General features: G+C 36.0%; 1 protein-coding gene across 7 annotated transcripts in view; it reads left to right on the forward strand.

Moving 5' to 3' along the window:
* Positions 1 to 1,629: 1,629 nt before the first annotated feature.
* LOC123544878 (synaptosomal-associated protein 25-like) overlaps positions 1,630 to 16,000 on the forward strand; it is a 102,758-nt gene continuing 88,387 nt past the window's right edge. For 3 of the 7 annotated variants that reach the window (XM_053541010.1, XM_053540998.1, XM_053541017.1), the window contains exon 1: positions 1,631 to 1,775. The gene's annotated coding sequence lies outside the window, so the exon portion shown is untranslated. Of the gene's footprint in view, positions 1,776 to 16,000 lie in introns of all 7 variants that reach the window. The other 4 variants (XM_053541004.1, XM_053541003.1, XM_053540988.1 and 1 more) reach the window with 2 other exon arrangements.

The raw sequence follows: 16,000 nt of genomic DNA on the forward strand, positions 1-16,000 counted from the left end.
TTTGACTTTTTCAGTCGATGTGATAATAAACTGCTTTTATGTCCCTTTGCTGAAAAACTCGTCAATCAGTTTACTCCCAGTAAAAATAAGACCTGGTATGCAACATCAACATAATGGGGACATGATATTATTGTTGGACTTACATGTCAAACTAGTTTTCCTGGAATTCACTTCGAAATATTACAACTAAATCCGAACATTGTATACTCGATCCCACTTACAGTTTCTATCCAGTTGAAATAAAATTTTGTATATATTGTCGATATTTGGTGGACAAGGACATTCTGTTGGGACTTTTATGTTTAAAATTTGTTTCGAATTCATTGCCCTTATTCAGACGTTGACGTAGTTTTACTTTAACAGAATGTTATATACTCAACTCTTACAGTTTCTACCAAATTGTAATGAAACTTTGTATACACCATCAAAATTAAGTGGACATGTGCATATTGTTATGACTTTTATAGTCGATTATTTTGTCTGGATTTATGGACTTTAGACCATATATGTAGTGTGTGTACTCAACTCCTTCAACAGCTTCTCTCCAATGCAAATGAAACTTGACGTCATTAATATCAAGTAGACATGTGCATTTTATTTTCATGTTCAGTTGTTTTAGTTATGCCCTTTTTTGGACTTTATAATATCACTGAATCAAGCATTTTCAGTGGAGGAGGGGATGGGGCTTGTGTCATATAATATCGACATAATAGAATCTTCTTTCTTTTGTATGTCAGCTTTCTGTGCAGAATTGTGTATTGCCTTGGTAATAGATAATTTCATTTGTGTAGATATGCATTTTTTTATTTAAAAATAAGACTGTTATATAAACTACATGGCGTCGTTGTCTCTTTATCTTCCTTTAATAATTTAACCTTGTTTCTAAATTCTAGTGTACAAAAAAAACATACATGTGTGTATAATAGGTAATTTCCACAAAAACACACAAAGTAGAAACTAGAAACAAGTACACAACTAAGGCAAAACAAGTAAATCGAATACAGCTTGGCAATCAGAAGAAACACACTTAATATTAAAGTTGTGTAAAGATTAAATTGTCGTAAATTTTATAAAGCATCATTTCTACGTTGTTCAAGGGATCTCCAATCCACGGCGCTGCACCATCTTAAGCTTTTCGATATTCTTTTCAATGTGAGGTGACCAGACAGTTGATAAAGTATCGGTCATTTTCATTCTAAGTGGTAGGACTACTCTTCTAGGTAGAACGAAACCCCTTCTGTTGTATTTTCAAGGCTGGCAATACCTGTTCCGTTGAAATATCAACATACAGGTGTACGCAAAGAATCATACTTGTGAACAAATGAAGCCAGTTACAATGTAATTACACTGCACATAACAACCTTGAAAACGGGTATGGTGACATCTAGGTAATGATTTAGTCTTATCTAAATTTCTTGTCTAATATATATAAATCATATCCGCTTTTTTCTTCTCCTCTTTTTTTTTTATATCTTTCCGCGTAAAACAATTTGTACCCGCTCCATTTTGACTGGTTTAACAGTTGTTCTGATTTACCTATATTTTCAGCAAAGTGAATGGTGAACCAATCGGTATTATTTACATTATTTTTCTTGTTTTTATCGAAAAATAAGTATTTTCATTGCATACACTCCTGTTTGTCTGCTTTACTTTACAATCTCTATCCATGTAACACTTTTCCTCTATTGAGACAAAAATGAAAATAATAATATTTATTAGTGACGTCATTGAGGGATTCTGGATGCAGTTCCTGTCAGTTGTCAAACTAGGTTTTTGTAAGTTTACTGCGTATATTTTTTGCCTTATGTTCATTTTATTAGTGTATTTCCACAGCAACAAATCTGATTCAACTGATTAAACACCATTGTCATTAAAATACGAATGAATAAATCTAGAAACGAGGAAATCGTCCTGAATCGAACACCTCCCACATTACCATTCGTCCATAGATCATTTCGTCCCTAATTAACAGGTCGGAGACTTCCCCTGGATTGAGAGACAGTCTCTCAATGTAAACACTGTCTCTCGTTTGAAAGACTAGCGTAAGTGTTGAAAAAACATGAAATCATTATTAAAAAAATAATTTCCTTACAGGCGCATTATCTATTCATTGAACAACTTGTTATTTCAAGTAAACTGTACAAGAAACACATTGTCATAGAAGTTTGTTTAAGCATTATAATGCTTAAGCAAAATTCCCAAATAAGTTTGATTTTGAAAATTTGATAAAAGAAAGATAATTTTCTATATTTGAAAAAAATTTGCGCATTCTAAAAAGAGAGTGTTAATTACTCTTTTATTGATTTTCATTGCTTATGCTAATTTTAGTCTTTCGATCGAGAGACATTTTGTCTTTCAAACGAGAGACAATGTTTAGATCGAGAGACTGTCTCTCAATCCAGGGGAAGTCTCCGACCTGATTAATAATGAAACTCTTCCAGAGGGTTTGCAGCTTTAAGTAACTAAAGAAACATTATTAACAAGAAATTGATATGACTTAAACAACTTCTCAACCAACATTATATTCACTTTAACACAAATGAGACATATAAACTCTCGGTGCATTTCGGTTATGGATATTTCGTGCGCGCTTGCCGAATTTCAGTCCGGTGTAAAACGTTTTTGCGCGAAAGTAATTTATTAGCCTTTTGTAAATTAATTATTTATGTTATATATGATTAAATTCAGTCATAAACCCTTTAAAATACCATTGATTAAAGAAATACAGGTGTATTCCGGTTATGGAAAGGGTATTCTGGTTTTTAGTTGGATTTCAGTTGTTACCGGATACTTACATGTAGTGTACAGAGCTCCAGATAAGCTTTTAGTGCAATTGGCTATTTACCCATCATTTTTTATCTGAATTGGGTAAAAATGATATTATTACCAAGGCTTTTCAAAAGTAATTGGGTATTTGCTAAAACCATTTGGGTATTTCACCTATCTCGCACAAACAATTTTTTTTCTTGCACGAACAATTTTTTTTTTTTGCACAAACAATTTTTTTTTTCTTTCGGCTAAATTGCAGTGGATGAAACATGCTTACTGTTATAGTATACACGTATATCATTAACCAGGTTTGACTATTTTTCTACATGTACATGCCTGTAAGCAAGGTAAACGTGTGTAATTTATAGTTCTAATTATGTGTAACTTTAACCAAGGATATTTGTTTCTCTAATCGTTAAATGTTTTCTGGAATACTTACGTTCCATTGTATTTTTTGCACTTTAAATGCAGTCGGAGATCAATTCATACAGAGTATCCCAAACGATACTGTATTCACCGCAAGATTTGCTCTCCCGTAAGATGACGGCCAGTATTGTTGGCACTATATTATCACAAACAGATAAAGTCTTTGTTGAACAACAAAATATCCTTCTGTTTTGTTTACAAGTTTGTGCTGCAGCAATGTTTTTCTGCGACTGCATTTAGTACTAGAAGTTGCCATTTTATCGGCATAATATTTTGTCTAGAACACCGATTTGACTGAATGGTCCTGTGCTTTTTCCAATAAATAGCAGGGTTCGAATTTAAGCTCGCATACTCGCGAAATGCGAGTGCAAATTTCAAACTGCGAGGTGAGATTTCAGACACCAGCATTTTTTTGCGAGTGAAAATTTTTGGCCGAATAATGTGCATTTCTAACGGTCGTCTCGATCTTACACTGTTCTTTCTTTAACAACTCGCGGTCATTGCGCATTGTCATTTGCAGAACGAATTCCGGAGCACTCTATCATCTTTCGTCGTAAACGGAAGTTTACATTCGATGCATGTCCCGTGCGCATGTCTTTTCAACTGCTGACAAGTACCTGCGCCAATTTTGATGACGTTTACCGCATCCGGTGGGTTTTTTGGTAATCTATATTAAGTTACTATTTATATAGCGCAGATACGATTGGCTGGACTCGTCACGTGGATGTTTGTGTTCATGTTCTAATAAAGTGACAAGTCGCGGAAATTGCAAGTTGTTTTTTCATTTAGCAAGTTAAAAAAAATACCACTTGCGAAAAAATGCGAGTAGAAAATCTGGCTAAATTCGAACCCTGAATAGCTACCTGTTCTGCTGTAATGTATTTATATAACCAGTCTGTTGTCTAGCGTTAAAGTCTTGTATCCATTCTGTAATACAGAAAGTGCGATACGCAAGCGATTTTTAGTGAATTGGGTATTGGGAGTTTTAACTGTGTTTCAGTACGCACACTATGAATTCAATTGGGTTTTCTGCAACTTACGCAAATACGCAGCTTATCTGGAGCTCTGAGTGTAGTTGATTTTTTATGTAATGATGCCACAAATTTTGTATTCTTGCACTGTGTGTTTATACATGTGTCATTGCGAACAACGCTTTTTATTATGTCTCCCCCAGGAGACATATTGTTTTTGCCCTGTCCGTCTGTCCGTCCGTACGTCACACTTCATTTCCGAGCAATAACTGGAGAACCATTTGACCTAGAACCTTCAAACTTCATAGGGTTGTAGGGCTGCTGGAGTAGACGACCTCTATTGTTTTTGGGGTCACTCCGTCAAAGGTCAAGGTCACAGGGGCCTGAACATTGAAAACCATTTCCGATCAATAACTAGAGAACCACTTGACCCAGAATGTTGAAACTTCATAGGATGATTGATCATGAAGAGTAGATGACCCCTATTGATTTTGGGGTCACTCCGTCAAAGGTCAAGGTCACAGGGGCCTGAACATTGAAAACCATTTCCGATCAATAACTAGAGAACCACTTGACCCCGAATGTTGAAACTTCATAGGATGATTGGTCATGAAGAGTAGATGAACCCTATTGATTTTGGGGTCACTCTGTCAAAGGTCAAGGTCACAGGGGCCTGAACATTGAAAACCATTTCCAATCAATAACTAGACAACCACTTGACCCAGAATGTTGAAACTTCATAGGATGATTGATCATAAAGAGTATTGACCCCTATTGATTTTGGGGTCACTCCATCAAAGGTCAAGGTCACAGGGGCCTGAACATTGAAAACCATTTCCGATCAATAACTAGAGAACCACTTGACCCAGAATGTTGAAACTTCATAGGATGATTGTACATGCAAGGTAGATGACCCCTATCGATTTTGGGGTCACTCCATCAAAGGTCAAGGTCACAGGGGCCTGAACATTGAAAACCATTTCCGATCAATAACTAGAGAACCACTTGACCCCGAATGTTGAAACTTCATAGGATGATTGGTCATGAAGAGTAGATGACCCCTATTGATTTTGGGGTCACTCTGTCAAAGGTCAAGGTCACAGGGGCCTGAACATTGAAAACCATTTCCAATCAATAACTAGACAACCACTTGACCCAGAATGTTGAAACTTCATAGGATGATTGATCATAAAGAGTAATTGACCTCTATTGATTTTGGGGTCACTCCATCAAAGGTCAAGGTCACAGGGGCATGAACATGGAAAACCATTTCCGATCAATAACTAGAGAACCACTTGACCCAGAATGTTGAAACTTCATAGGATGATTGTACATGCAAAGTAGATGACCCCTATCGATTTTGGGGTCACTCCATTAAAGGTCAAGGTCACAGGGGCCTGAACATTGAAAACCATTTCCGGTCAATAACTTGAGAACCACTTGACCCAGAATGTTGAAACTTAATATGATGATTGGTCATGCAGAGTAGATGACCCCTAACGATTTTGGGGTCACTCTGTGAAAGGTCAAGGTCACAGGGGCCCGAACATTGAAAACCATTTCCGGTCAGTAACTTGAGAACCACTTGACCCAGAATGATGAAACTTCATTTGATGATTGATCATGCAGAGTAGATGACCCCTAACGATTTTAGGGTCACTCTGTTAAAGGTCAAGGCCACAGGGGTCTGAACATGGAAAATGATTTCCAATCAATAACTTGAGAACCTCTCGACCCAGAATGTTGAAACTTCATAGGATGATTGTTCATGCAGAGTAAATGACCCCTATTGTTTTTGGGGCCACTCCGTTAAAGGTCAAGGCCACAGGGGCCTGAACATGGAAAACGATTTCCAAACAATAACTTGAGAACCTCTCGACCCAGAATATTGAAACTTCATAGGATGATTGTTCATGCAGAGTAAATGACCCCTATTGTTTTTGGGGCCACTCCGTTAAAGGTCAAGGTCACAGGGGCCTGAACATTGATAACCAGTTCTGATCAGTAACTTGAGAACCACTTGACCCAGAATGTTGAAACTTCATAGGATGATTGAACATGCAGAGTAGATGACCCCTATTGATTTTGTGGTCAGTCTGTTAAAGGTCAAGGTCACAGTGGCTTGTTCATGTAAAATCATTTTTTGGAAATAACTTGAGAACCACTTGACCTACAATGTTGAAACTTAATAGGATGATTGGACATGCAGAGTAGATGACCCCTAGATATTTTGAGGTGACTTGATCAAAGGTCAAGGTCACAGGAGCCTGAACAGTGACTTGAGAACCACTAGGCCAAGAGTGTTGAAATTTAGCGGGATGACTGGACATGCCAAGTAGATGATCCCTATTGCAGCCAACCATCAGTGTCTCTTTGATTTTTGCTCCTGACCCCTATTGACTTCTTGCCTATAGGACTTTGCATTGGGGGAGACATGCGCTTTTTTACAAAAGCATTTTCTAGTTTACACCTGTGATGCAAGTGTTTTTTAGAGTTAAAAACTTCCGTAAAACTAGATGTCAGGTTCCAGGATTCAGATCTGTAATACTGCCCACTACCTTTGGTTAAGTATGCGCTTTGCTTAAACAAGGATTAGTGTAACATTATCAATTTTCATTGGTTGTGTAATCCTTATAACTACATCTCTTTGCAAAATGCAACTAAAACAAGAAAGGAGTACACATTTGTAAATCTAAGGAATTTCTTGTGACTTTCTAGCTTTGCTATACAAGGTAAAGGCCGGCATCTATTTCTGCACCTTACAAATGTAGTTAAAGTTTTGTTACACTTTCATTCTGTTAGTGTTACTACACGATAGATTTGCTTTATGCGGACAATAGTTGTTCAATATTATCATGTCTTACTAGACAAAAACAAAATTAATATTGCGGTTCTGTGAACATGTTAAAAAATTAGGGCTGGTAGGAATAATATTTTATTTTTTAAAAACTATTTTGTTGCTAAATAGCACCATAGCAGGAATAGATGATTTGGATACTGCTACACACTGAAATGCAGTAGAGTAAAAGAAAAAATGATGCTATTGAAAAAGAGCATGAGAAAGGGAGGAAAGATTAGAACTATTTATATTTGGTCTACTTGTGACTAGACTTACCAAGGCTTGCCTTTAATTTGCTAGTGAACAGCCTGCTTAACGAAAACCGTTTTGCAAATGATGATATGCAAGAATTTCATATCTGTGGAAACTTTAACGGCTCCACTAAATGCTGTCCTTTGTGTATCGGAAAGTATCCAACCCGGCTTATCACTTCAAACAAATGCGGTAGAATAATTTAGGATCTGGCTAAAAAGTCCAGGATTGGTAGGGTTACCAGAAATGCATTATGAATTTGTTTTGGCCTTACGCATGGCACCAGTGTTTCATGAATTATGTCCCCTTTTTACTGAGTTTTGAAGCAATTCACTCTATCTGTTATTACTAAAGGAATTTTACTCATTTGTCCAAGACCATCTACCACATTGGGATATTAATCACTACATTGATAGCTCTGGTTTGCTCAGATATGCTCTTTTTTCATTATCAGGCATTTAAATAGTCACCTGACAGCTTTTTAAAAAATATACATTGTGTTATCAGCAGACCATTTTGAATTCCAAAAAGAACATTAATTTTATATGTAGTAAGTGGTGTGACTTATACTGTAACAGAACCAAGATGCTGCTGACAGCAGGTCATGATAGAATGGTGTCGTTAAATAGCAAATAAAACAGAAGAAAATTTATTTTAGTCACTGACTTTAGCCAGTTGTGCAACGTTTGTAAATGTAAGCCATGTTCTGTTTTCTTGTCATCGCTAGTAAACAAGGTTCTCATTTTCAAAGTAATTAGAAAGTACATGTATGTAATTGCCAGTTTTTGCTGCTTACCGTATTTTCCCGAATATACGCCCCCGGGGGCGTTACATTTTCCAAAGAGGGGGCGTTCATTTGAGGTAAAAAAATAAAAAATGAAATTTTTTACAAAACTTAAAAACATCGTTCAAACCAACTGTAAAGTGTTTCTGTGTTGTTTAACTCCCCCAAAACGTAATTATTTGGCATCCAATTTAATTCAGTGTGTCTTAAAATTATGCATTTAAATACGGTACCTCATGTATTCCGTGCCACGCTCGCGACATTACACATTACGTCATCATACCCAAACAGCTGTGTACTCCGATAATATTTTCCTTAGTACATGCGGGTAGCAATACACAATGCCAGTGGTTTGACACGCTGCTTATGTGCCAGCTTTTAAATTAAAATTTATTAAAACTGCCGAAGAAAAGGTTAACACTTTGCCGAAAATTTGTTTAAAGTCGACAGGAAGCTTGTGCGCGGGTGGTGCAAAAACAAATCAAAAATGGATTTACCATTTAATTTTCTATTTGATGTTTGGATACGTACCGTACTTAGTATAAACGTTTTGGATTTACGGTACATGGACTGTTTAAAAGTGTGTTTATTTCTTAATACATTGGATACATACTGTAAATTACTTATTATGTTGACTTATAAAAATGAGGTAGGTGATATTTTTTTTCGTTCTTGTTGACTTCTTTTTCCTCCAAAACGGGTGGGGGGCGTTAATTAGAGGGGGGGCCTTAATACGGGAAAATACGGTATGCTGATTTTATGGGCTTTTGCCAGAGCGGTAATTGTTAATATTATACTGGCAATCAAATTCCACTGGTTAATCCCTGTTCAGCAAATACTTCGTTAACCTGGAACCCATAGCCATAAAGTTTTAATTTTATGGTATCTATATATTAATTTAATTGCCTTTACATGAAAATCACTGTTCACTGATTGGATAGCTGTCACAGGCAAGTTTTTATTTATAATTTAAAGTGGATGGTATTTTCAAAATAGCATCATTATTCTAGGAAATAAGAAAATACGATGATTAAGGTTGTTCTGTGGTTCTGGATTTGACATTTAAGATGCTAGTATTTCATAACTCTGAACAAAACATGTGGCAAAGTAGCAGGGCCTGTTATCACAGGATTTCTTTAAATAAGAAGTAGGTTCGCCACAACTCCAAGTACCTCCTGATGATTCCAGATTCCAGGGTCAATCGCAGCTCTGGGTAACATGTCACTATTTTCTTGTGTAACCATTTCTAGCTTTATATCTTTTCATCTTAACCAGAGCACCTATTACATACTGAGATGATGTATGGTTATTTTGTCTCCTTGTGTCACATAACCTACCTATGTGTATGTCATCATTCTGATATACCACACACTCCCCTACGTGAAGAAAACTATGCTGTACAGTCAGAATATGGAATGCGTCAATTTTATGTTTTGTTAGAACTGAGTAACAAGTATTCTCATTTAAAAAGAATAAAATAAACTTCACTTTAATTGTATGGTAATTTAACAAACATCCTTATTGTGAAGTAGAACAACAAAAAGTGCAAGGTTATTTTCGCCTAAATTGCTTGACATTTTGGGTGATGCTTCAAGATTGGTTCAAATTATTCATATTAGTCACAAAACATGGCAGCTTGGGGCAAGTTCATATTTCTCTATATCATACAGCTCTCCAGAAAAGTTTTGAAATCTTTTCTGAATCTGCAAGCAAGTTTAAAAGTAAATTTGAAGACATACACGCATATATGTTCCCTTTTTGACTCCCTACTAAAATTATTATCCATTTGACCTTTGAAATTCTGGTGATCAATCTAAGACAATTGTGGACCTTTTGTTTATCTTTAGTGACTGTTAGTGTTACAATATAAATTTTTGTAAGTTCAGGTGATTGCTTCATGTTGCTCTTCTTTGTAAATACTTTATAGCTTATTTCTGTCACCTCAACCTAGGATCCTGATGACAGTGTTTTAGATTTGGTCAGGCTAAAGATAATTTTTACTCTGAACAAAAATATTACATGCACCCAGCTGATTTTAGTTGCTGATTTGGTATCCATTGATACAATGGTTTCAGTTGTGTTTGAGCCTCCGTGGTCGAGTGGTTAAGGTCGCTGACTTCAAATCACTTGCCCCTCATCGATGTGGGTTCAAGCCTAACTCAGGATGTCGAATTCTTTATGTGAGGAAGCCATTCAGCTAGCTTGCAGAAGGTCGGTGGTTCTACAGAGGTGCCCGCTCCTGATGAAATAATGCACGAAAGGGCTCCGGGTCTTCCTCCACCATCAAAACTGGAAAGTTGCCATATGAAAAATAATTGTGTCGGTACGACGTTAAACCGACCAAAATAAATGATCACTCTTTTGTTTATTATGTTCTTGATTTTTCCACACTTGTTTTGTTGAATATTGAACGTGTGACAGCTGTTGCCTATGTAGGTCTAGGTAATTAAGTTTATATGATTTATTTATTTGGAATCCGCTGATTACAGAAGGTTAGGAAGCTGTCTGGATTATCATCAGATATATCTGGTAATTGTATGATATAAACAAGATTTTTAGTATGCAAATGAATTGTTTATTGTGTTTTAAATAATTATATGTGTTTTGCAGTGACTGTAGAGATTGTTTACATAACAATTTTTAAGTAAGCTTAATGGCTGCATCCTTATTTCTGTCTTAATAAAGATTTTTAGCTGCCCTTCATCAATTTTTTCTCAAATGATTGAGAACTCTGAATTTGCAATGGGAGCTGTTCTGCTTGCATCAAGTTCCAAGAGTGTCTGGGTCACACCTTGGTCCAAAAGTTTGCCTGCAAGATCTTATCTCAGTAACCATAGATAGATTCTGAAATAAATAAGTTAGATAACTCTTTGTTGAATTTAATACAAATTATGGCCTTTTTTTGATGAAGAAATTTGGATAAAGATTTGTGTGTACATTGTAACAGCCAACCTGTATCTCATTAACAACTAAATATATATTTAATTGAAACTTCACACAATGCTTTCAAGTTATTAAAGCAAACCTACTGTTCAAGTCTGTTAGTTTGGTGGACAGTTTGTCAGTGGTTATTAATAACAAGAGAACTCTCAGACCTGCTGAGCTAAAAACTTAATTATTAAGTTAATAGGATGATGACTGGTGGTTAGAAGTTGATCCCAATTGTTTAAAGTCATTTGGTTAAAGATCTAGGTCATAGTGATATTGAGATTAAAAAAGTTTTCTGCTTACTACCTAGAGAGTATTAGAGCCAACAGCCATCAAACTTCATTGGATGATTGCATATGGTTGCTAGATTACCCTTATTATGTCTCCCATACCACTGTTGTGGGAGATATATTTATTTACTCCTTTCTGTGTGTCTGTCTGTCACAAACCTTGTCCGTGCTCTAAGTCAAACAGTTCTCATCCGACCTTCACCAAACTTCAACAAAATGTGTTTACCAGTAAGTCCTTGGCCAAGTTCGATAACTAGCTAAATTGGCTCAGGCACTTTGGAATTATCGCCCTTGAATGAACGAAAACACAGATGCCAGTGATACAGGTTTTGGTGCATGGTTGACTCAGATACATAATGGAGAAGAAATGCCAGTCAAGATGATTAGGCAGTTGTGGGAGACATGGGCTTTTCTCAAAAGGAGCTCTAGTTGTTTGTTTTTTAGTCAGCAAGTCAGTGGTCACAGTAACGTTGAGAGTGAAGACAGAAATCCGGTTGATAATCAAGACAATTACATACTTTAGACTAGAAATAAAATACTTGGTTTTCCCATGACAGGTAATTACGGATTGATAGACTGTCAGTTTCAATTTGGTCATAAATTTTTTTTCAATAATAAATCTTTTTTATTGCCTGAACATTAAATTTTGTCATAAATAAAGAAAATTTGAAACTTCCAAAAACTAAACCAGTTTTGGTTACTTATAGATACAGCGTAAATATATATGTTGCTTAGGCTTGTTGAAGTCTTGCTAGAAGCGTTGCACATGGCATTGTATTATCAAATTATGTTGTGCATTAATATTGGAAACCGCTTAACATAAATATTTGTCCATCACTTGTTAATTGGTATTGGCATTAATATGCCTCTATAGACCAGAAAACAATCTTAATGTCTATTGTTCTTGTACTACAGTGTGACATTCAATATTATAGTTATTCAATACCATAGTACAACTGAATGGTGACGAGGCAGATGGCTATATTTGGGAGTATTGGTTTATATTTACCCTTTTGTACTTGTGTATGCTGTTGTACTGGGAAACAGGATAAATGATTGTCTGTATGGTGAAATGACGGGACAATCAATATGAAGTCGCAACAGTCCTACAATTCTCATCCAATACAAGCTAACAGACTTCTCTTTCTTGGAACACAAATATCTTTAAGTTTGATTGATAACTACGTAGGAGGCACTTTCTGATGATTTTGTGTATGTCCTTGTTGGCAAATTAATGAAAAAGACTTAAAAGTACATTTAAAGACACTTAATCCTTTTGGAGAAAATTGATGTGTTGGGGGTTATTTGGCGCCTTTGATGCTGTTATTTATTAAATTTATTTAAGAAAAAGTAGAGCTATTGCACTCGCCCCGGCGTCGGCGTCGCCGTTGGTTAAAGTTTTTGATAAAGTCAAATATCTCTGTTACTATCAAAGCTATTGACTTGAAACTTAAAAAAGTTATTTACTATCAAAGTCTACACCAGGAGAAACAATCCCCATAACTCTGATTTGAATTTTGACAGAATTATGCCCCTTTTTAACTTAGAATGTTTGGTTAAAGTTTTTGATAAAGTCAAATATCTCTGTTACTATCAAAGCTATTGACTTGAAACTTAAAATACTTATGTACCATCAAAGTCTACACCAGGAGAAACAATCCCCTTAACTCTGATTTGAATTTTGATAGAATTATGCCCCTTTTTAACTTAGAATTTTTTTTTTAAAATTTGGATAAAGTCAAATATCTCTGTTACTATTAAAGCTTTTGACTTGAAACTCAAACTAGTTATTAACAATCAAAGTCTACACCAGGAGACACAATTCCCATAACTCTGATTTGAATTTTGACAGAATTATGCCCCTTTTTAACTTAGAATTTTTGGTTAAAGTTTTTTTGATAAAGTCAAATATCTCTGTTACTATCAAAGTTTTTGACTTGAAACTTAAAATACTTATTAACCATCAAAGTCTACACCAGGAGAAACAATCCCCATAACTCTGATTTGAATTTTGACAGAATTATGCCCCTTTTTAACTTAGAATTTTTTTGTTAAAAGTCAAATATCTCTGTTACTATTAAAGCTTTTGACTTGAAACTCAAAATACTTATTTACTATCAAAGTCTACACCAGGGGACACAATTCCTATAACTCATATTTGAATTTTGACAGAGTTATGTCCCTTTTTAACTTGGAATTTGTTTTTCTGACAAAGCTCTAATTCAGAGTCAAGCACTGAGAAAAGTCGAGCGTGCTGTCTTACGGACAGCTCTTGTTGTTATGGTTTCTCGAATCAGTGAGATATTACTTCCAGTTCTTGTTGTTTTAATATGCAACATGAGATTTTCTTTAGAAATGTTCTTTTTAAAGTTAAGACTTAATGTTTACTATAATCCTTTAGCATTTATGTATGAAAATTATATGTAATGAAAATGTGTTGATTCCTATTAAAAATGTGTGCACAGAAATAAAATAACACTCTTAACCTACACTGCTAAATTTCTAAAATGAACTGGTCCATCATTCAATTTGGGCGATACCGCTCCTTATTCAAAGGGGAGTTCACTGAAAATTTACTGACTGAATAGCGCACAGTGCAGATCATGATCAGCCTGCATAGATGTGCAGGCTGATCTTGGTCTGCACTGGTCGCAAAGGCAAAACCACATGCCGCCAGCAGGCTTTAAATGTCAAACATTAGAGGTAATCCTTATTGTTTCATCACCATAAAGTTAGCATCTACTCTTTATTGTTTGCCAGTGATATAACCCATAAAAGATGTGTATTTAGATGAATGCTTATAGGAAGTGAGAGCTATAGGTTCTGATAAGAGTAAAAAGCTTCTTCTAAATGTGTATCATGAAAGTGCTTTCCAAATTTCCATAGAAATTGATGCAGATCTAGAAGCCAACAGCTTTAAGGCATAAAACAAGTTCAAAGGCCTCAGTAAAAACTTTTTCTCAAGAAAATTGCATTAGCTCTTAAATAATTCACCAGTGCTCTGCTATGATTGGAATAATGGTAGATGTAAGGGATTTCTACTGAAGTGAAACCCTGGAATTGATTTCCTGCAAATGTTTACTCAGTAACAATACAATGTGTTTTGCAGGAAGGTGGTATAGGAAGTGGGAACATTGCAGCACTTTTTCCATCAAAGCATTGCCCTGTTGAAATGTGAGCTGAAATCAATTTCTCCTGTGGATACAAGTGTAAAAAGAACTTGATGCACTTTTACAAATTCACATGTTATAATGTCTTAAAGTGTTTTTCCTCATCATATAAAGGGCATGTCACGTCTACTGAAGATGGTGTTTTTAGCTCACCAGAGCACAAAGTGCTCAAGGTGAGCTGTTGTGACTGGTCATTGTCCGTCGTGCGTCGTCTCTCAACATTTGCCTTGTGAACACTCTAGAGGCCACATTTGTGACCCAATCTCTATGAAACTTGGTCAGAATGTTAGTCTTGATGATCTCTAGGTAAAGTTTGAAACTGGGTCATGTTGAGTCAAAAACTAGGTCAGTAGGCCAGATCAAAGGAAAAGCTTGTGAACACTCTAGAGGCCACATTTGTGACCAATCTTTATGGAACTTAGTCAGAGTGTTTTTCTTGATGATCTCTAGGTCAAATTCGAAACTTGGTCATGTGGGGTCAAAAACTAGGTCAATATGCCAGATCAGAGGAAAAGCTTGTGATAACTCTAGAGGCCACATTTTTGACCCAATTTTTATGAAACATGGGCAGAATGTTAGTCTTGATGATATCTAGGTCAAGTTCGAAACTGGGTCATGTTGGTCAAAAACTAGGTCAGTAGACTAGATCAAAGGAAAAGCTTGTGAACACTCTAGACATTTGTGACCCAATCTTTATGAAACTTAGTCAGAATGTTTGTCTTGATGATTTCTAGGTAAAGTTTGAATCTGGGTCATGTTGGGTCAAAAACTAGGTCACCCGGTCAAATCAATGAAAAAGCTTGTGAATACTTTAGAGGCCACAGTTTTGACTCAATGTTTTTGAAACTTGGTCAGAATGTTTGTCTTAATGATTTCTAGGTCAACTTTGAAACTGGGTCATATATGGTCAAAAACTAGGTCACTAGGCCAGATCAAAGGAAAATCTCGTCAACACTGTAGAGACCACAGTTCAAGTTTGACACTCATTAGAATTAGTCAGAATGTTTGTCTTGATTATCTATAGGTCGAGTTCAAATCTGGGTCATGTGGGGTCAAAAACTAGGTCACCCGGGCAAATCAAAGGAAAAGCTTAAGAACAACCTAGAGACCACAGTTGTGACCCAATCTTTATAATTTGGGCTGAATGTTTGTCTTGATGATCTCTAGTCCAAGTTCGAATCTTGGTCATGTTGGGTCAAAAACTAGGTCAGTAGGCCAAATCAAAGGAAAAGCTTGTGAACACTCTAGAGGCCACATTTGTGAACCAATCTTTATGATACTAGGTCAGAATGTTTGTCTTGATGATCTCTAGGTCAAGTTTGAAACTGGGTCATGCGGAATCAAAAACTAGGTCAGTAGGCAAGATCAAAGGAAAAGCTTGTGAACTCCCTAGATGCCAAATTTGTGACCCAATCTTTATGAAACTTGGTCAGAATGTTTGTCTTGGTGATTTTTAGATCAAGTTCGAATCTGGGTCATGTTGGATCAAAAACTAGGTCACCCGTTCAAATCAAAGGAAAAGGTTGTGAATACTTTAGAGGCCACAGTTGTGACTCAATCTTTTTGAAAGT

The sequence above is a fragment of the Mercenaria mercenaria genome, chromosome 1, assembly GCF_021730395.1.
Source record: "Mercenaria mercenaria strain notata chromosome 1, MADL_Memer_1, whole genome shotgun sequence".
NCBI lineage: Eukaryota > Metazoa > Mollusca > Bivalvia > Venerida > Veneridae > Mercenaria > Mercenaria mercenaria.